This window comes from Camelus dromedarius, chromosome 11, assembly GCF_036321535.1.
Source record: "Camelus dromedarius isolate mCamDro1 chromosome 11, mCamDro1.pat, whole genome shotgun sequence".
NCBI lineage: Eukaryota > Metazoa > Chordata > Mammalia > Artiodactyla > Camelidae > Camelus > Camelus dromedarius.
This window is the reverse complement of record NC_087446.1, coordinates 20,170,195-20,191,302: the sequence shown is the minus strand read 5'-3', so window position 1 is coordinate 20,191,302 and position 21,108 is coordinate 20,170,195. Positions and strand designations below refer to the sequence as shown.

The window sequence follows — 21,108 nt, the reverse complement described above, 5'->3', positions numbered from 1 at the left end:
CACCTTCAGAAATAGTTATTTAAATGCTGTCATGCCAGGGATATCAATTTAACATTTCTTATCCAGAATCATAAAGTCTGAGTAAAAAAGGCACATGTGGTTAGGGAGAGACAAGATTTGGGGAATAGGAAGGGAAATGTTATTATCAACTTTCACCCTTTTGTATTAAAATAAAGGTTCATAATACTTGCAATTCCTGACATATATATATATATATATATATATATATTCAAACATTCATATAGGCTGGGCTAAAAAATTACTCTCTCATGGAAAAAGTCATAATTGGAACAATTTGGATATTATCTACAAACAATAAAAATACGTAGTGCAAAGATAAAATCTGTGGGATTTCTTGAAATAACATTTTCTGAATTGATATTATTTCTGTTTCCTTTAGAAATTTAGCTGATACATGAGAAACCTTCCTAAAATAGCTAGCTATGTGACCTTAGACAAATAATCTAACTTCTCTTTAAACTGAAGGATAAACCCTGAGGGTCTTTTACCTCTAGCATTTTATAACTGAGTGGTAATTAAATTTATTTTGATGTGACTCCCTCTCCACAGATGTTTTAAGCCCAGTTACCTCCATTGTATATGTTCTTTGAATAGTTCTAAATAAATTTTACCCGAAGACAGGAAATTTCTGATTCAGTCACAAATTTTTTCTCGTCACACTTTCTTAATTTTAGTTTTATTTTCTAATTTTTTTTGGTTCATAATTTTAAAATTTACAAACCCATCAGATTTTTAAAAAAATTGATGAGACACAATCATTACTAAAGCTTTTGTGTGACATACTCTATAGACACCATGTCTTGCCCTTGAGACATGCTTGATCAGGTAGTTCCCCTCTACCCCATGCAGAACCCTGCTCTCACCTCTCCAATCCAAGGCATGCCTTCTTGAAGGAATAAGGGAGGCAATGAAGAATTAAGACCCTTAGCCATTTCGTTATTAAGTGTATCCTCGGTCCTAACTAGCTGACTGAGTTAGGTCTTTCCCCAAGTTAGGTAAGCGCTCGAAACCACAGTTAGCACAGAATATGCCCCTCTTGGCATCTCTGATTTAGCTGGTCTTGCCTGGGGCCCAGGTGGCAATTTGTTGGAACTCCTAGGTGATTCTAATGAGCAGCAAATGTTGAGAAATGGAAGAGCTATGTGCTCATGGCTTTTCTAAGCATCCCCTCACAGGATCTGATGTGGGGGGAGCTGTGGAGCTGTGACATTTCTTGGTGGGCAGAGGCTGGCCTTGAGCTTTCACATGGCATATCTATCTTGCACCCCATTTAAAGGAAGCTAGTTACCACGATATCAAAGGGATGGCATAATAAACATTCAACAAACATTTATTGCATGCACACTTAATGTAAGAACTGTTTCATTTACAAAATAATCCTGTCTTAAGGTGACTTCCTGCCAGGAGATGATGTTACATGTATGATTTAGAACATTATTAATGTTAGCCACAAAACACTGATCCCAAAATATCTGGGTAAGTATGCAAGTCACATGGGGAGCATTTTAAAAAGTCAGAATCCTGGCCCCACAAGAAATCTACTGAATTTGGATATTCAAGTGCTTCAGGTAGCCTTAACAACAGCTTACTCTCTCAAGGCTGTGTTTTTGAAATTTTGTCCACAGCTCCAGCTATGGGAATGGTGGATGGAAAGTACATTCCAAGGACAGGGTTAGGGATAAGGAGCCTCCCACTGTCCCGGTCCAGCTCACAGGGGTCAACCAACAGTCACATCCTCTCAGTGACCTCCTCCAGTACTACTGGTGTTGAGATTATCTGGACTGGATTTGTGCCTAAACCCAGTTAAGGCCTCTATATAAACTTTTAAGATTCTGGTAGGCAGATATGGAGGTACATTTGTCTTGCAGCCACCCAAGACAAGCCTTGTATGTAAGTTCCCTTGCTTATTAAAATTGCCACCTACCATCTGGAGTTGCCTGTCTCTTTCTTTGGTCTCTCTTTACCCTCCATGTATGTGGGCCAGTTTGTGAAACAAGTAGATTCAAAGGTCTGGAATTAATGGACATCTGGTTTGGATACATTGTTAATCAGAGAACATAAGATTGTGTTGCAGAGTTAAGAACCTTTCAGTTGACCCTGGAACATGAGGTTGAACTGCATGGGTCCACTTATATGAAGATTTTTTTCAATAACTATATTGGAATTTTTTTTGGAGATTTACAACAATTTGAAAAAAACTCACAGACCAACCATATAGCCTACAAAAACATTTTTTCAAATAAGAAAAAGACATGTCATGAATGTGTAAAATATATGTAGATACTACTTTATAACTTACTACTATAAAATGTACACAAATCTATTATAAAAGGTTAAAATTTATCAAAACTTACCCACACAAACTCTTACAGATCATATACAGTGCCATCGATTACACAAGGCTACCACAAAGCAGTCATATTTCTGCTTCTTCATTATTGAGACATGAATCCTTTATTATACCTGTAAATAAATATGCATTTGTTTTTCACATTATCTTTCCGTTTCTGATGTCCAGTGTTAGCAATATGTATAACACAGTGTTCTGTATCATATAAGACAATACTTGATGTAAGTACTGACAATTTATCTTGTAAACAGACAATGTAAACTTATGGTATCAATAAATACAGTACAGTACTGTGAATGTATTTTCTCTTTCTTATGGTTTCCTTAACATTTTCTTTTCTCTAACTTATGTTATTATAAGAATACAGTATATAATATGTATAATATATAAAATATGTCAATTGACTGTTTACATTATTGGCAAGGCTTCCAGTCACCAATAGGCTATTAGTAGTTAAGTTTTGGGGGAGTCAAAAATTATACAGAATTTTTCAACTGCAGCGGGTAAGGGGGTCAGTGCCCCTAACCCCTACATTGTTTAAGGATCAACTGTATTTGATTTCAGTTGGTCCTTGGAGACCACATTCCTTTTCTCCAGAATAAAAAATGGTAAACAGAGCAGATTAATTTTGGACCCCTTCTCAAACAATGTTCTGTTTAATTGCACTAAGGACATCAATACCACATCATTTTTCCTATAACAGTTCCCCCTTTACATGTACAGTGGGGAACTCCAACCTCAAGTTTCCCTTACGACTAGTTATGTGCCCTTGGAAAAGTTGATTTACCAGCATGAGATTCAGTTTCTTCATCTATCAGATGAGGATTTTTTTGGAACTGCTTTCACACTTCTAATGATTAGATGACATAACAAGCATACAGGACAGGGCACTATCTTTTAAAGCCATCTCTTCTTACACTCTCTCTCCACAAGGCCTCCTGATACTATAGCAAGGCTATAAGTAGTTATTTTTCTTATTTATGTAAACTGAATTATAAATGCAATTATAAGAGAGCATAGACTGTAACAGAGGGGTGAAAACAGCTTCCACTCAGCCTTGTGTTTTTGGAGAGCATCCAAGAGCCTTAACATCGGACGGGAGGACATTGTTGAGAAGGAGTGGAGAGAAGGAAAAACCTAGAAAATGAGAAGGTGTGTGATTACCTTGATTCTTACACTGAAACATTAAAAGTACTTAGAATTCTTTGTGTTAAGAAAACTGGATATGTATTCCCACCCACTTGCCACCACAAAAAGAACTTAGAGGCATTCGGCCTGTGCTGACTTGTACCACGCCATTCTGTTTGAACTCTTGTGGAAACATCAACCTTTCATGTAGGAGGAGCCAGTAGGATTTGTTAATATGAGAGAGCAAAAGATTCTGCAGGAACTTCTCAAGTGCTTTTAAAGAAAACATTTCAAATTGGGGCTTTCCATTTTGCCATTCATTGGATGTTTATTCATAAGTATGCAGGAATTATAAAATTTTCTTCAAGTTCTTGTTTAATGCTCCATCAATGCCAGCTCTGAACCTAGAGCTACAGGAATATAAATGTAAAGAAAATCGAATAATTCCTGAATGTGAAGTAGTTTCCGTGTTGGAGAGAGGAGTTTAAAAAAAAAAAAAAGTTGCCTTGGTAACTGAAAAGAATTTTTTTTTAATGTACTATTATTTTCTCCATTTGAAATGGGAAACAGCCACACAAGGAAAAAGTGAAAGTAGAGGAACTGGAAAAACAAAAGTAGGAAAGGATTTATTCCTCTTAGCACAATGGCTACAGTCAGGCTGAATCACTCTTCCTCTGCATAAACATTCTAGAGTTGTAAGAATAGCCTACCAACCCCAGCTTGAAGGAAAAAGACAGAAGGTTAACTTCTGTAAAATAAGGAGCTTGCTACCGGTTTCCCATAGCACCTGACTGTGGGGTAACAGTGAATTCAGACACTTTCTAGTGGTTTGAAAAACAATGTGCTTTTTAAGGTTGAAATCAACTACAGGAATCTATATGAGGCTTCACTACTAGCACGTTTAACAGAAACAATATTTTAAAATTAACAATATTGCTACCAATAGGGCAGCTAAAAGTCCTGAGTTCTTGGACAAACTTTGAGAGTTCAACCTGTCAATTATAGGATGAAGGAATCCCTGTTTTCCAGACTCAGAGAGATGGAGAATTTAGCCCAAGAGAAAAAGGAAGTTGGCAGGAGGCATGTGTGTAATTGACCCTTTCAGAACTGACCTCTGATTAATGATTTATTCCCACTCATGTAGGGGCAGCAGCAGCAATGGCCACAGAGCACAGGTCCACTAGTGAACCTGTCAGAATCATGTTTCCTTTCTGGAAGGTGACTGGAACCAAACCACTGATACTTCCAACTAAGCAAGCCTCCAGGGGTTCTTAGATTTATCAAAGGAAGGATTAGCCTACAGAGGGAAAAATAAAAGTCACTCTTGAACTGTTGATTTTAATAATACTTTTAAAATATTTTCTACCCCTGGATTGTTCTAGGATATATTGCAAAGGCTTCATAAATCTCCCATTTCCATTAAACCATTTTGAGTAGAGCAGCCAATTACCATGACTTCCAGGTTTGCTGTCTTATAAACCACATCAGCCTCTGTCCCCCATGTCTTATCAGGGACAAGGTGTGGCTTTATCCCTTAAGGGGTGTATTTCTACAGCACATTTATCTGAAGGTCTGAGACTCCTACAAGAAAAATATCCTTATATACTGTCCACAGAAAAGGAAAAGAGCAGTGGCGAATCACTTAAAATATCAAACAGGGGTATAAATCACTCAGTACCTCTTCTCCTTTTTGCTGATGTAAAGTCCATTTCCATGGAAACAGGGATTAGAAATAGCAACCTATGAGAAACACTGGGTTTATTGGAGCACATGGAAGTTTTAGTTTGATTTTCAGCCAAATCTTGAAAAAGCTAACCTTTGACTAATACCTACATGCTATTCTGATCACTTTTGAGAAGCAATATTATGGATTAAGGGGAAATCACTTTTTTCCACTTAAAGATAATTTTTTTAAAAAAAGCACATGCACAAACTAATTTGAGGATTGGGAGGCACTATAAGATTTGAAAGGCCCTCCTTGGTCATGCTTCCCACAATTTTCTGTCTCTGCTCTACCTAACATAGGTGGATGACAACAAAATGATAACAATAATCTGCTCTGATTTGCAGATTTAGTTGCAGGTTGGACCCAGGGTTTTTAATTGATATATATCCTTAAGTGTGAAATCTCCAGACTGTTTTCATTCGCAGACGAAAAAAGTTTGATATAGAAAGACATCAAATAATACTTTATTCTGTAAATCAGATGCCTCCCTGCTTCTTTAAAAAAAAACAGGAAATGGTAAACTCAGATTCATTCTGGGAGGCAGCATGGTACCCTAGAGTAAGCAGACAATCTGTGGTCAGGAAGGTGAGAGTGTGACTGAAATTAAACCCCATAACGTCTGGCAGCTCTCCCCATGCCATTTCTCCCACCTTTATTTGCTCATCCTGCAAGGCCTACTTCAAGACTTCTCTTTTCTCTGAAGCCAGTCCTCCAGGTTTGCAATATACATTTTTTATGGATTCAGTATTTGTAAATTCACCAACTGGCTAAAATGTATTTGTAACCCCCAAATTAATACTCGTGGTGCTTCCATGGTCATTTACGACACGTGCAGAGCAGCCATGTTCCCTCTGTGGTCAAACAAGGCAACACTCTACCTATTGTTTCAGCTGTTCTGTTGTTACCATGTCCTTTTCATCATCTAATTTAATGCCACGATTCTGGCCTTTTTGTGGGTTTTTTGTTGGTGATTTTGCCATTTAAAATGGCCCCCAAGCACAGTGCTGAAATGCTGTCTAGTATTCCTAAGTATAAGAAAGCTGTGATGTATAGAGAGGTTGCATGTGTTAAATAATCTCCCTTCAGATGCTACTTGCAGTGCCATTGGCTGTGAGGTCAAAGTTCATGAATCAACAAAATATATTAAATAAGGTGGAAACCGCAGGCCACAGAGTTATCAGAAGCTGATAACTGATAGAAATCTGTGAGCTTGTCTTACAGAACAAGAGATAAGGGAACAGCCTGTTAAAACCCCTTTGCTGTAAATTACCTTCATTGATGAAGCTCGCTTTCGTTATCTTTTTTTTCCCTTTCTTCCTTTTTTCCTCTCTTTAATTGCATACCTTCCTGGCTTCACACAGCCCAGCTGTTTTACAGGAACTTGGAGTCAGCTCCCATCCAGTGCAAGCCAGCTGAGGCTGGTTGGGACCCCTGAGCCTAGAACTGGGCCTCCACGGGTGTCTGCCGGGTGAATGGCCTTGTGACATCAGAGGACCAGAAAACTTCACTCTCTGATCACGCTAAGCGCCGCCATCTTGAATATGCAGAAAATGCAACCCAGTTGCTCCTGCACAGAACACCTATTCCCTCACCTTTTCCCTACCTCCAATCACCTTTCCCCACTCCTAAGACCACTGTGCTTACCCCATAAAAATCCCACCCAATGAGACTTGTTGGGCAAAGGGACCTGGTTCAGTGACAATGTGCCTTTATTTTTTATATTTTTTAATTTGTATGTCTCATATATATATTCAACAGATTACATAATACTGTTTACAGTGGACTTGAGACCTACTAGCTGGTCCTTGGTGAAGATGTTGGGTTTTTTTGTTTTTTCTTTTCTAGCTTAATTTTTATTGAGGTAATACTGATTTATAACATTGTATAAGGTTTGTATGTACATTATGTTTCTACTTGTGTATACAATACAGTGTGCTCCCCACCAAAAATTTAGTTTCTGTCCATCATTATACAGTTGATCCCGTTTATCCATTTCACCCTCTCACCCCTGCCCACCGCTTACTTCTGGTAGCTACTACTCTGTTCTCTGTATCTACATGTTTGTTTTTGTTTGCTTTGGTTTGTTCATTTATTTTTGTCTATTTGTTTTTTGTATTCCCCATATGAGTGAAATCATACCATATTTGTCTTTCTTCATCTGACTTATTTCACTTAGCATAATACCTTCAAAGTCCATCCACGTTGTCACTAATAGCAAGAATTCATCTTTCTTCATGGCAGAGTAGTAGTCCATTGTATATATATCACATCTTCTTTATCCATTCATCCTTTGATGGACACTTAGTTTGTTTCCATATCTTGGCTATTGTAAATCATGCTGTGATGAACAGAGCGATGCATATATCTTTTCAAATTAGTGATATGTTCTTTTATGTTTTATGTTTTTTTGCTTTTATGTTCTTTGGATAAAATACCTAGGAGTGGGATAGCTGGACCATATGGTAGTTCTGTTCTTAATTTTTTGAGGTGTCTTCATGCTATTTCCTTAGTCAGAAACCTTAGAGTCTAGCTGTTGCTGTTATACTGTTTAATTCTTTGTTATGTACTTTTTGACAAATAACAACATAATAATAATAATATCAGCTCTCAGTGATTAAACTCCCACTCTGTGACAGACAAGGAACTGAGAGCTTCACAAACATTACCCCATTTGTGGATGATTCATCTCCCAAATTAGATGGCAAGCTCCTTTTAGTCAGGGACCTCATCATTTTTTACTGCACAATATTGTCTACCACAGAGACAGGCCCATAGAACTCGCTGAAAAATTGTGGTTTTGCTGTCTTCACTCTGTCACATATTTACTTAGATGAAGATTTTTGAAAAGTGATTTCACCCAAGTAAATTTTCAACTATAGCTAATAATTAAATCCTAACAATTATATTCCTCATCCCTAGCACTTAGTGGGTACTTCCGATTTTTCAAACACTGTGTTTAGTGCTATATATGCATAGTCTTATTTTATTCATTAGAATATTCTCTAGAAAAATTGATGATAGAAAGTTTAAGTGACTTTTCAAAGTCATAGCTCCTAAGGGATGAAGTTGGATTTGAATGCAGAGGTTCTTACCCATTTTAAGTATTTTCCCTCTTAAAATCAAAAACTTTCTTAAATTCCCTATAGAAGACTGGATATCATAATAACAAAAACTTAAGTGCTTATTCTGAGCCAAGTGCTGTCTAAGCAACTTGCATACATCAATTTATTTAAGGCTTACAGTAATCTTATGAAATCAATGGTGTCTTTCTTTTACAGTTATAAAGACACTGATACTTGAATAAATGATACTTGCCCCATGTCACCCACCTAGGGACTAAGTAGCAAGACCAGGATTTAAATGCCAAATATTCTGTCTCCAGAACCTGGGATCTTGACCATTTCACAATTCTGCTTTCAACCCACGAGGATACTTTTTCCATCTGTTGATAGATAATGACAAAAGGCAACTGTGAATTTATTAAATAAGTAAGTGAGTTTCTCCCTTATTAACCATAAAATCAGCCATTGTGTTTGAAAAATAGGAGTAACTGAATGTAAGAGATATGTTGTTTATTCTATGGGCATGTGACCAAACACACTTCTGGTCCCTCCACCTCTGGCTGAGATGTGCTTCAAACTGAACAGAACCTACCAGACCTAGGATAGCTGACCACAGTTATTGCCACTACACAATTCTGGGGTCAGACAGACCCAAGCTGACTCTTAACTCCACCATTTACTAGCTATGGGATATTAGACAACTAAATCATCTTTCTGGGTCTCACTTTTCCACCCCTCCCAAAATAATACTATCTGGCTCAATGACTTGCCGTGAGAAATAAGATAAAATATATAAAGAATTTAGCACAATAAATAATAGACAATCAATCAATGTAGGTTCCTTACCTCCTGGAAACCCCTACTTCTCTTCCAGTAGAATAGGGCACTTGGAGATCTTGGCCAGCTCAGATCAGAAAAGAGTTCACCCTTTGAACACTGAGATTTGGACTACTATCCACTGTCAATAGCCACATTTCCACAGAAATCATTCCTGTCAAAGTAGAGAAAGCAAGCACTCCTCAGAAAACCAGGACCAAGAGCCCAAGGAGGTAGCACATTGTGATATGTTAAGCACTAATTCCAGAATTAAGACATTTGAGTTTTAACCCAAAACATAGTCCTGGCTGGCTTTAGAACCTTGTGTTAATTATGTAATTTACTTGATCATTCTTTTTTCTTTTTTTTTTTTTTCTCCTAGTCTGAAAAATAGAGTTATTGTAATGATTATTAAACTAATGCTTCTGCAGTCCTGGGACATGATAGGAGCTCTAGGTAGATGGTCATATTTAGTGACAGTGGCTGTGTGTCTGCCATTGCCTGAGTTCTGTCTGCTTTCATCCTGAACACGGAGGAGGATTCTCCCTTCATCTGCATCCCTCATCCTCTCTCAGGGGGCTTTCAGAACTGTTGGACAGCAGGATGTCCACAGGTGACCCACACTTGAGGGAAGCTGCACTGTGTTCCCTGGTCCTCACCAGCCATGGGAACTCCGTCTCCTCCTTCTTTTCTTTATTACTCCACTCGCTTCACATCTTCCTCTCTCCAATTGCATCTACATGCCTCTCCTCCCTTCTCCCAAACTCATGTCTAATTTTTGGCTCTATAGGCAAGTAGCAAAATCTTTCTGTCTCACGCTTAGGCCAGAAGCTTCTTTGAGTATTTGTTTCTGCTTCCGTTCTAAACCAAGGGTACTGTCAGGTAGCAATGAGAGAGTAAAGAAGAAGATAAATCTACAGGAAACAAATGGATACATCCTTCCACACTTATATATGTGCTTATATGTTATGATATACATTATATATTATATATTTGTATAGTTATGAGTATATATGTATTATATTCTACATATATTCTTTCATTCAACCACATGTTTTCTCTGAAAGCCTGCTATGTACTGACCATAATTCTAGATGCTCGATACAGTCTTCACTTTCAAGGAAATTATAGTCTAATGAGAACAGGTAGTAATCAAGGAAACAATTTAATGTATTTATTTCTTTATTTGTTGTCTCTCCCACAATAATAAATAACATAGATAATATATAAATTTTTTTATATAAAGATAATATGATGGTGGGTTGACCATTTCTCCCATATGAAAGAATAATTCACACCTTCCATTATATTTGACCTTTTCTGTGTGCTCATTGTAATGGTGCTTAAAGAATCCAAAGAGGCCAACCAGGAACTGAACTTTCTCCTTAGTGTTAGGAGGTTCAGATGCAATCATCTGTCCCTTACTTTGGAGGGGATGTCCCAGCATGTCCTACCCACTAGACTTCTAACAATTTCAGTGATGTGGGGAACCCCTCTGAATCTTTATAAGATTTACCTTCCATCCTCTGGAATGCATGAGTCTCACTGAAGCCTCCAGTGTACTTGCCACTTTTGATTCATCCCGTCTAATTAGTTTGATCATCTAACTGAATTAGTTTGATGTTATCAATATGGTGGACCATGAAGATGTTTGGCAGAATGTCTAGATTATCCAGTTCCATTTGGACTATATTAAGAGAAAGGGCGAGAGAGTTAATAAGCCCTGGGAAAAGACCATAAATCTATACTATTGTCTGATGCAAGTGAATGTAAACTGTTTCCAGTCCTCCATCCTGATAGGGATGGAATGGAACATTTTCACCAGGTTTATGACCAGATATTATGCATCTGAATTTGTGTTACTCTTCCTCACCTGAGACACCATGTCTGGCACAGTAACAGCAATTTAGGCTGCATGTTGGTTGGGTTTACAGTAATCCACGATTATCTTTCAGGATCCCTCTGGTTTTTGTAGGGGCCAGACTGGTGAATTAAATGGAGACATGATGGGGAAGATATGATGAAGAAGATGTTATTCCAAATACGGAACAATGGAAAAGGTCTAGGATAGAAGAAAGGGGGAGAGATTGTGTTTAATTTTACACATATTGATTCTAAGGTACCTTTGAGGAATACCAAATTGTCAATTGGATAAACATGTTTAGAAGGCAGAGGCCTGATCTGGGCTGGAGATGAAAATTTGAGTCATTACTTAGAGATATTTATTCAAGACATGGGTATAAGAGAAAAATGTAGACTGAGAAGAGGAGAAAGGCTAGGACCAAGCTTTGAAGAACTCCAACCCTCAGTGACCCACAGAGAAGAATAAGCCTGCTATTTGGGCTATTCACGTACTGTTTAAGAGACAAAGGTAGAAGAGCACCTTTTAAAACAATTCTAGTTGGAACAAACCGGTATCATTGTTTTGTAGTATGTCATATCCTAAGAGGGACATTTCACCTTCTATGTTATTCCTGCTCAAAATGCACCACCTGAATCTCATCATGAGGAAACACCAAACTCAAACTGAAGAACATTCTACAAAGCACCTGGCCTTTGAAGCCCCTTCAAAGACATCAAAGGCAAGGAAAATAAAGACTGATGAAACTGTTACAAATTAAAGAAATTTAAAGCCGTATGACAAGTATCTCTGATACGTGATACTGGATTGGCTTCTTCACTGGGAGAAAGAGCTACAAAAAACATTTATGAGGCAAATAATGATTGTTTTGGTGTAGACCATGAATTAAATAACATTATTGCACCAATGCTTAAATATTTGATTTTGAGAATTGTAGTGTGGTTATGTGAAAGAAAGTCCTTGTTCTTAAGAAACACAATTATTTCAGGGTAAACAGGCACAACCTCTCCAATTTACTCTCCATTGTTTCAGAAAAGAATAGATAGATAGATAGATAGATAGATAGATAGATAGATAGATAGATGCAATGATAAAGGAAATTGGGTAAAATATAAACAATTGATAAACCTGGGTAAAGTCTATAAGGGAGTTTCTTACACTATTCTTGTAAATCTTCTGTAAGTTTAAAATTATGTCAGAGTGAAGTTACCCAAAAGATTCTGGAAAATAAAATATAATATTTCATTCAAAATTAAAAGTAAAATTATTATTAAAAAGTAAAAATAAAAGAGAAGAAGATAAAAGCAAATCTCAAAAAAAAAAAAAAAAAAAAGACAACCAGAGCAAGGAAAAGGAAATATGAGATTGTTCTGGCCCCAAAACTAAGAGAATAAAATATCCCAGGAAAGAGAGTCAACAGCATTAAATCTGCTAAAAGGTCAAGTAAGGTAAGGACTGAAAATATCCTTTAGACCGGGAACACAGACACATTAGTGATCATGAGAACTGGTTTGGGTGGAGTTACAAAATGGAAGCGAGAGTAGAAAGGGTTAAGAAGTAAATGAGCCATAATGAGATGTCATTTCATACCCACTAGGATGGTTAATATCAAAAGGCAAACAATAATATGTGTTAGCAAGGACGCAGAGAAATTGGAACCCTCATACACTGCTAGTGGGATTGTTAAACAGTGCAGCCACTTTGGAAAACAATTTAGCAGTTACTTCTTAAGAATGTTAATTGTACAGTTACTAGGTGACCCAGTAATTCTACTTTTAGGTTATATACCCAAAAGAAATGAACACATATGTTCACATAAAAATTTGTACACGGATAGTCCTAGAAACATTATATCTATGCAACAGAATGCTATTTGGTCAAAAAGGAATGCAGTTCTGATACACAGAACAGTATGGAAGAACCCTGAAAACATCCTCTCAAACAAAAGACCCCAGGCACAAAAGACCACATATTGTATGCTCCCATTTATATAATATGTCCAAATTAGGCAAATCCATACAAGCAGAAAGGGTATTAGTAGGAGAGGGGAAAGGGGAGTGACAGCTACATGATAGTGGGTTTCTTTTGGGAGTAATGAAAATATTCCAAAATTGATTGGGATGGTGGTTGTACAACACCGTGAATATACTATAAAGCACTGAATTTTACACTTTAAAAGTGTGCATTTTATGCTGTATGAATTATATCTTCACAAAGCTGTTTAATTCTAAAAGATAATTAATGTTAAGGTCCTTACATTTCTAAATCAATAAATGTTTTTTAAATCTTCTCTTTGCATTAAACCAGGAAAAAGAAGTGTTAAAGAAATAGAGCTAACTAAATTAGATATCTGTATAACACTTGTCTGTGAAAGGTAGGGGAGATGGGGTTACAATGGAAAGGTAGTGAAAAGTGCCTCTTTGGATTTTGAATACAGGAGAGGACATTTAGAACAGTAAACAGCTCTATTTAAACAGGCCCTCAGTGTGAAAATGCGCCTAGTGATATGCGCAATAACTGTATAATATTTTCAATTTTCCAGAGATTGCCTATTTTTTCAAACTAATATTTATATTTTTATCCTTTCCAGCATTAGAAAGTGTGCTAGAACTCAAAAATCTTGAGAACCATTGGACCAGTCTTGCTGTGCCCCGGATCTCCCCAGAGATACTGCATTTCGGATCCTGAATCGATCCCAGCACCTAGAACCATAGCATTCTCCAAGGCCAGTTCTCAGACCCTAGAATTCCAAGTGTCACCAACCCTGGCCTTACCAGTCCTGGTCTTCACCTACTGAGTTAACAGAACTTCATATTCACCTTTGTATTACTGCCAGTTATCACTTATGCCATGACTGAAATTGCAGCTTTTACTTCAACCATCTTGATCTCCAGAACAAGATGCCTCAGTTCACAGCGGTTACTGGGGCAATTCTCCCAGCACAGGAGCATTTATAAGCATTGATCCCATCTCCCACCCTAGTCTCTAGCCTATCTTAGTTAACTGGTTATTCCATGAAGATCCCCAGGATCTAATTAATGATATTCCTATGCTCACTTACTTAAGCTTAAAAACTCTCTGAAATCTTGGACTCTTCTCTTATTGTTCAGAATCAGTCAGTGAATTAATCACTGTGGTAGTTCTTTCTTCTCTTTGGCAGTATTCAGATCTCCTCCACTATCAGGCACATAGAACAATTGCAGTCCCCAATCCCATGATGTTGGCATGACCATGTCATTTCCTTAGGTCAATAAAATGGTAGCAAAAGTTATCTTCCAATAGAAGGATTTACTTGGTAGCTCCTGGTTTTCTAGCTCATTCTTCTCCTGTCACAGTGATCAAAAAGTCCTTGTTGATATGATTATCATAAGGTCAAAGAGTCCCATAATACTGAGCCAGCACAGACAGGACACCTGCCTGAAGAGTCACCTAAATCTGCAAAGTATATACACAAGACATACATTTATGTTGTATCAAGCATGTGAGACTATGAGTTTGCTTGTTAATAAAGTATAGCTATGGCTATCCTGATATCATCACCAAGTTCTATCTAACTGAATATATACAAGTGTATTTATACATCATCAGTGATGATGAAAAACTAGAAACAACTCCAGTATCACCAATAAAGGATTGGCTGAACAAATTATGGTACAAAGGAATAGTGTGCAGTTACTGGGAGGAAACATGTAATGACATTGAAAGATATTCAAGATATACTACTAAGATGGAAAAAGAAGTCAGTTGCAAAATAGCATATATAATGTGATTGCACTTTTGTAAAAAGAAATATATATGCATATATATAACAAATATGATATATACATGTAAATATGGATAGAGGCTATATGCTATTAATATTACTATATGCAGGGTAAAAATCTGTAAGCATGTTTTAAATTTATAGGATATTTTTGCTGTTTAATGTTTCTGTATTGTTAGAATTTTTTTAAACAAGGATCACAGTTTACTTTTATAAACAGAAAAATATATATAACATATTTAATATGACAGTCATATCTTGCCCTTCTTTCTATTTTATCACCTTCAAAGTTCATACATAAGTTTAAAAAAAAAATAACCCTAAGTAAGAACATACAGTGTCTTTATTTGGTTTGATTTTTTTCTTTTCATTTCATTTGTTTAAAAATACATATTTGGCAGCAGAGCATGGACATGATATTCTACTTGCTTATTTCTATCCCTGAATTCTATGAGATAATTCAAAATTACTTTATTGATGTATTATATTCAGTGCTTTAAATGCCACTTTATTTAGTTATTTGGTTCATCTTGAGAATTCTTTGTTAGACTATGTGAAATGTATGCATTCCAGGTTTGCTTTTGTCATCCAACATTGCAGTGCTTCTGGTTAATGTTTTAATTAGGCAATAACTTCGGGCAAAGGAACAGTTCGCCACACAGCTGATAGTTTGTTGTGTCCAAAGTTAATGTTTAAAAATGTAAAATTTTAACGAAATTTTAGAATAGGTTTATTTTTATAAGATTCATTTAATTCTCAGTGTAAATTTCACTTGTCAAATCTATGTAATTCTCTTTTAATAAGAATTACTATTCTCAATTACTGTAAATATAATAAATAGGAGGAATGAATTATCATTTTATATACCTCATTGGCAGTGATGTTTCTAGTACTTCAACCTAAAAAATACCACATGGGGGCCTTATTTAAGCTACTAACCATGTGAAAAATGCAAATTGCAGGGGGGTCATTAAGGGGGTAGAAAATTTTTTCACTTGTTCATATTGGTTCAACCAGTGAACTATTTTAGGAAGCTTTTCAGCCTAGAGTCACAAAAACAGGCTCGGATTGCCTGGATTCAAATTCCAGCTCAGTCATTCACTGACCATGTGACCTCAGACAAGCTACTCTACTTCTTTATCTGCAAAATGGGGATAATCATAGTTCATAATCACAGGGTTATTGTGTGGATTAAATGAGAAAATCCAGACAATGCCTTTAGCCTGGTGCCTGTCATTTGGTGACAGTTCAGTAAACAGCTGCTGCTAGTTAGTAACGCTGCTTGTTGATAATGATATTTATATTGAAATTTCTGCTGCTTTTTGTGGTATGTTGATTTTTTATTGGGTCTTATCAGGAATATTTCTCTTGACGGTAATGTCCATCTAGCAATAAACTAAAAATATCAGTTAAAAGTCTCATTTTTGGACGCAATTTTTATTTTTTAGTTTTCCCACTGAGACAAAGTCTACAATAATCTTAATAGAAAACCAAGGCTTTAATATCTTACTAAGTCTTAGAGAGAAAGTACCCAAGAATCACTTGACTTAGTACATTGGAGTTTACTCTTGGTTTACTCTAGAAATGCAGTAACAAGGATCAAAACTGAACAAGAGAAATCAGAACCTTAATTAAGTTTTTAAAATCCTTTAGAATGATGGTGCCTGTGTTACCTTGCTATAGCTAGCATCTCCTTTTTAAACTACTGTAATATTATATTAGTACACTTGTAATCATTTAGAAAATCAGATTAGCTGTAAAGTGTCCATAATCAGCAACATTCTTTCAGGAAATCTGTTTTACACATTTTTTTCCTTCAGAGCGTGCATTCTTTCCCTGCTCCATCACACTTCAGTGGCTGTCAGACATGTTTTTGTAAATTTTTAATAACATGAGTTTAAAGGACACCTCTAGTCTCTGAGGGGAAAGTCCAGTAACTCATTATTTCTCAAATTGATCCCTGGGAGTTTTTTAAGGGTCTGAGGGTGCTCTGTGGATATTTTTCTTTAATGTCATATGTTTAGTTTGATGTTTAAATAGTGCAATTAAAAAGAGATTGTGGAACACTTGAATGATCTTAAAACTCAATACTGCCACTCAACTTAAGTGCCTGTGTTTGTGCTTGTATTTATAACTACATTGTCAACAAAGAGTAATGCTTCAATTGTCACTAGTTGATGAGAAAAGAACAGAGATTGACTTAATACCTAAATGATGAATCTGTGCCAAGTGAAGTCCAAATGACATCATGGCAGGCTGTGTACAAAGATTTCTTTATAGTCCAACTTGTAAAAAAAAATGGTGGCAAAATTGAGTCATCATAAAATATGTTATAGGCATACCAAGCTCAAAAGATCCTATCCTTCAACAGTCAGAATTCATATAATAAGTGACAATTTCCTTTCAGCAAAACCTCATCCCTCACATTAAATTAATTATCACTAACTTACATTTTATTGGTTTTACAGTTTTGTATATGAGTGTTAGTTTTGTCATTTAAGTACCATGAACAGTTAGGAGTTTAAATTTAGCTTAATATTTATATATATATATATATACTTAATTAATATATTAAAAAATACATCATCAACACTGGGCAGTCCTTAGAATATATCTCAAAATGATGCTATAAAGTTTTAGAATTTCTGTAGCTATATGTATTTTTATTATTTCATTTGCATTGGTCTTTAAAATGTCTTTTTCAAACCTATTTTTCCTACTAAAATTTTTAAATAAAATGCTGAAAATATCCAGCATTCTCTATGGTAATAATAATAGCTAACACTCATAGTGTTTTATTATATGCCAAGCACTGTTCTAATTACTTCTCGTGTATTAACATTTTATTCATCACAACAATACTTTGAGGTACGGTAACCCCATTGCACAGATGAAGAAACTGAGGTAGAGGAAGAATAAGAAATCTGCTCAAAGTCATACAGCACATAAGTGGCAGAGTAGGGAATTCAATCCCAGGGATTTTGCCTACAGGGCCCCTATGCTTAGCCCCTGAATTATACTACCTCTGTCATTTATACATCATTTATAATCTGTGACTCCCCTGAAGTTATTCAAATAGTAAAAATTACATATGTATGACTGAACTATTATGCTGTACACCAGAAATTGACACAACATTGTAAACTGACTATTCTTCAATTAAAAAATAATAATAATAATAAATTACATTCTCACAATTTTACCTTTTAATGGTATTTAAGGTAGGACAACACATTTGATTCCTATAAGATTCCATTAGTCTTACTTTTCAGTAATAACTTGTCTCCAACTTCCTAGCATTTCCTAAAATTGTTCCCTGAAAGTAAAAATACTGTTTATTTTTAAAATAACCACTTATTTGGACATTTCCTTGCTTCAGCTATTTCCATCCACAGTGCCTTGGGGATACTGAGCCCAAAACATTCTGAAGATAAAGAGGGTTAAAAGTTAAAGGAACTTCAGAGTAAATTACAAGTACTTTATTAAAAGATGGGACTGAGTGGAGGAAAGTGTAAGCACTGAGTGTATTAGATATCTAATAAATACACACTTGTACTCATGTTCAGTGGTTTGGAGGAATCTATGGTGAAAAGCAAATTCAGAATCCTTACGGAGAAGAATCGGGGTGGTTACATGCAGCTATATGGTGACTGTCAGTCAGGGTCACATCAGGGAAAGGAGAGCACACTCAAATTAGGCCGTCTGTAGAGAGAGTTTAATAAAGGGACTCTTTCTAAAAGAGTGAGTGGGGTCTAGGGACAGCACAAGGGATAGGGTGGTACGTATGGCTAATCACAGGGGGACATGTTTACCATCCTAAGCCTAGACGTGTGGGCAGGGAGCAGTTATCAGAGGCAAAAGGACAGTCTTGTGGAGACAGACACCTGATGGAGGTCACAACCTTTGAAAGAGGGAAGCACCCAAGGGAGACCCCTCAGGGAAGCCACAAGGCAATAAATACCTGATCTCCCTCTCTCCCACCTCTCTTCCACTCTTGCCTGGGCTCGCATTGTCCAAACCAAACCAGAAGTCATAGGACAAGGACACTAAAGTAGCACATACTCTCAAGCTCCTAGGGCACAGAGGAGACGGGAAAATGGTAGACACTGGATCCAGAGAGCAAAAAAGAAAATATCCCGTACCAACACAGCAGTTGATACAAATATTTTACATTTAATCATCAACTCAAGCTCTTATCCCAACCTATTAAAAATAAAATACATTTTTAATTAAATAAGGTATTTGAGTATCATCAGCCAAGGATAGCAAATCACCATCATTATTCTTAGAAATATTTGTGTGAATATATACACTGAAAATGGAGTGAATATGTTCTTTCTCCTCCTAGAGACATGAATTGACACATTTCACATTAGCATTATTTCTGGTTTCCATTCAAAAAAGTAATTTGAAATAGCATTCACAAAATTTCCCAAAGGTTGAATAACCATTATTTTTTAATTCCAGTATATCACAGCATGTTCATCCTTTCTTTCTGGCTATGACAAATGAACATTATGGGTTTTTTTTCTCTCTCTCTCTCTCCCTTTCTTTCTTTCTTTCTTTCATATGCCATAAGTACAATTACAAATAATAAAATAAATTGAGAAAATTATTATAACATTAGCATCTTTAGGGCTTTTTCTTATAGCCTCTTTTCATTTCTCTTATTCCTACATTCCTTTCTCAACTTTATTATGACTAGAAGCAAACTGTAAGGGTCGTTAATCAAATAAGGACATTTATGACACACAACACTTTACACCTTTATATAGGGTTTCTATCAGTTCTGTCCAATTTGATCTGGCCATAAGATCACTCATTTTGCATTCATTCATTCACTGCAAAACATTGTTCAAGGTAAGGGAGATCCACAGTGAAAATGACAGACCCCTTACCTCCCATTCTCACTGCTATGCCTTCTTCCTTCCCTGCTCCCTCAGTGAAAATAGTAATAATTGCCACTTACTGAGCACTTATTAGGTAATGTACGTGGTGATGTGTTTTTAATAGAATTAACTATTTAATTCTCACAACCTGACCTGGCAGGGAAGAGACAATATAGCATATCGTCCCGTTCAGCGTCTAGCTCTGCAGTATACTTGCTGTGTTCCTCAAGAAAGTAACTTAACCTCAGCTAAACTAGGCGTCAGTTTCTCTTTTTGGGTAAAACTGGGATAATAATAGTATCTTCCCTCTATCTGTAAATCAGGAATCATAATAGAACCTAGCACAAAGAATTCTTGTGACTTTTAAATGTTAATGTATGTAAAGTACATAGACTGGTGCCTTGCTCGATAAATGTGAGCCATTATCATAGTTGGTGTTTTATCAATGAGGAATCTGACAGATTAAAGTTACCTGAACATAATGACACAACTATAAAGAGACTGAGCGAGGATCTCTAAACCTTGGCCTGACTCCATGAATATCCAAGTGAGGCTTTAACCGTGCCAACTACCAATCTGCAACAGATTTTGCCCTCTCAGGAAAACTGAAATAGAAAAAGAAGAAAACCATGCCCTCTGAATAGAGTTTAGAAAGCTCTTCTAAACAGTCTCATCTTTCCCAGAACAACAGTGGAGGGGGAGAGAGGAAAGATTTTCAAATAACTTACTGAAAGGAGGAGAGGGAATAAAAATGACAGAACTTTTAGAGTTAGAACTGAACAATATAGTTGGCAAAAAAATTTCATTTGCTATTTACTCATGCCTCAGGACATAGGTAACATTAAACACTCATCACATCATGCATTACAAAAAGGGCAAACTTCATGGGACTGATCATCAGACACAAGTAGACACAGTCAAAGCTTTTGCTTTTTTGCCAGTATGGCTGCCTTGAGTCAGTATGTTAGTATTTAAAAAAACTGATCATCCACACATCAAATCAGTTCATGAAATTTCTTACTTCTTACCAGTTTGCAGAATCCCAGTAAATGTGAATATTAAGCTTAGTTTTAAAAGGCAAAAAGTACATTTACTTCTAGAGGCATATTCTTCCTCATCATCGATACAGAAAAATAATTTATGTAACTCTGAATGTTGACTGCCATATCACCTCTATATTAAGTTAAAGCCTTCATTCTCAACAAAAGATTATTATTTCCTAAGTACTTACAGATCATAAACTGTGTATGTCGTTCCAGAGGACTTACTTAGAAACTACTTGATATTATATATCTATTAAATAAATCCTGGAGATCTAATTCACTATAGTCACAGTGTGGTGAATATAGATAATAATATTCTCTTAAAAGCATCAAACTTGCTGAGACTAGATCTTAATTATTTCCACCACAAAGAAACAGAAATGACAATTCTGTGATGTGATAGAGGTGCTAACTATCACAACAATGGCAATCATATTACTATATATAAA

At 36.2% G+C, this 21,108-nt stretch overlaps 1 long non-coding RNA gene across 1 annotated transcript in view; it reads right to left on the bottom strand.

Moving 5' to 3' along the window:
* Positions 1-2,222: 2,222 nt before the first annotated feature.
* LOC116156461 (uncharacterized) overlaps positions 2,223-21,108 on the bottom strand; it is a 117,554-nt gene continuing 98,668 nt past the window's right edge. The window contains exons 8-13 of the long non-coding RNA XR_010383138.1: positions 10,977-11,165; positions 10,620-10,790; positions 9,134-9,278; positions 8,555-8,667; positions 7,410-7,563; positions 2,223-2,484 (exon numbers count right to left, since the gene is read on the bottom strand). This is a non-coding gene — a long non-coding RNA (uncharacterized LOC116156461). The remainder of the gene's footprint in view (positions 2,485-7,409; positions 7,564-8,554; positions 8,668-9,133; positions 9,279-10,619; positions 10,791-10,976; positions 11,166-21,108) is intronic.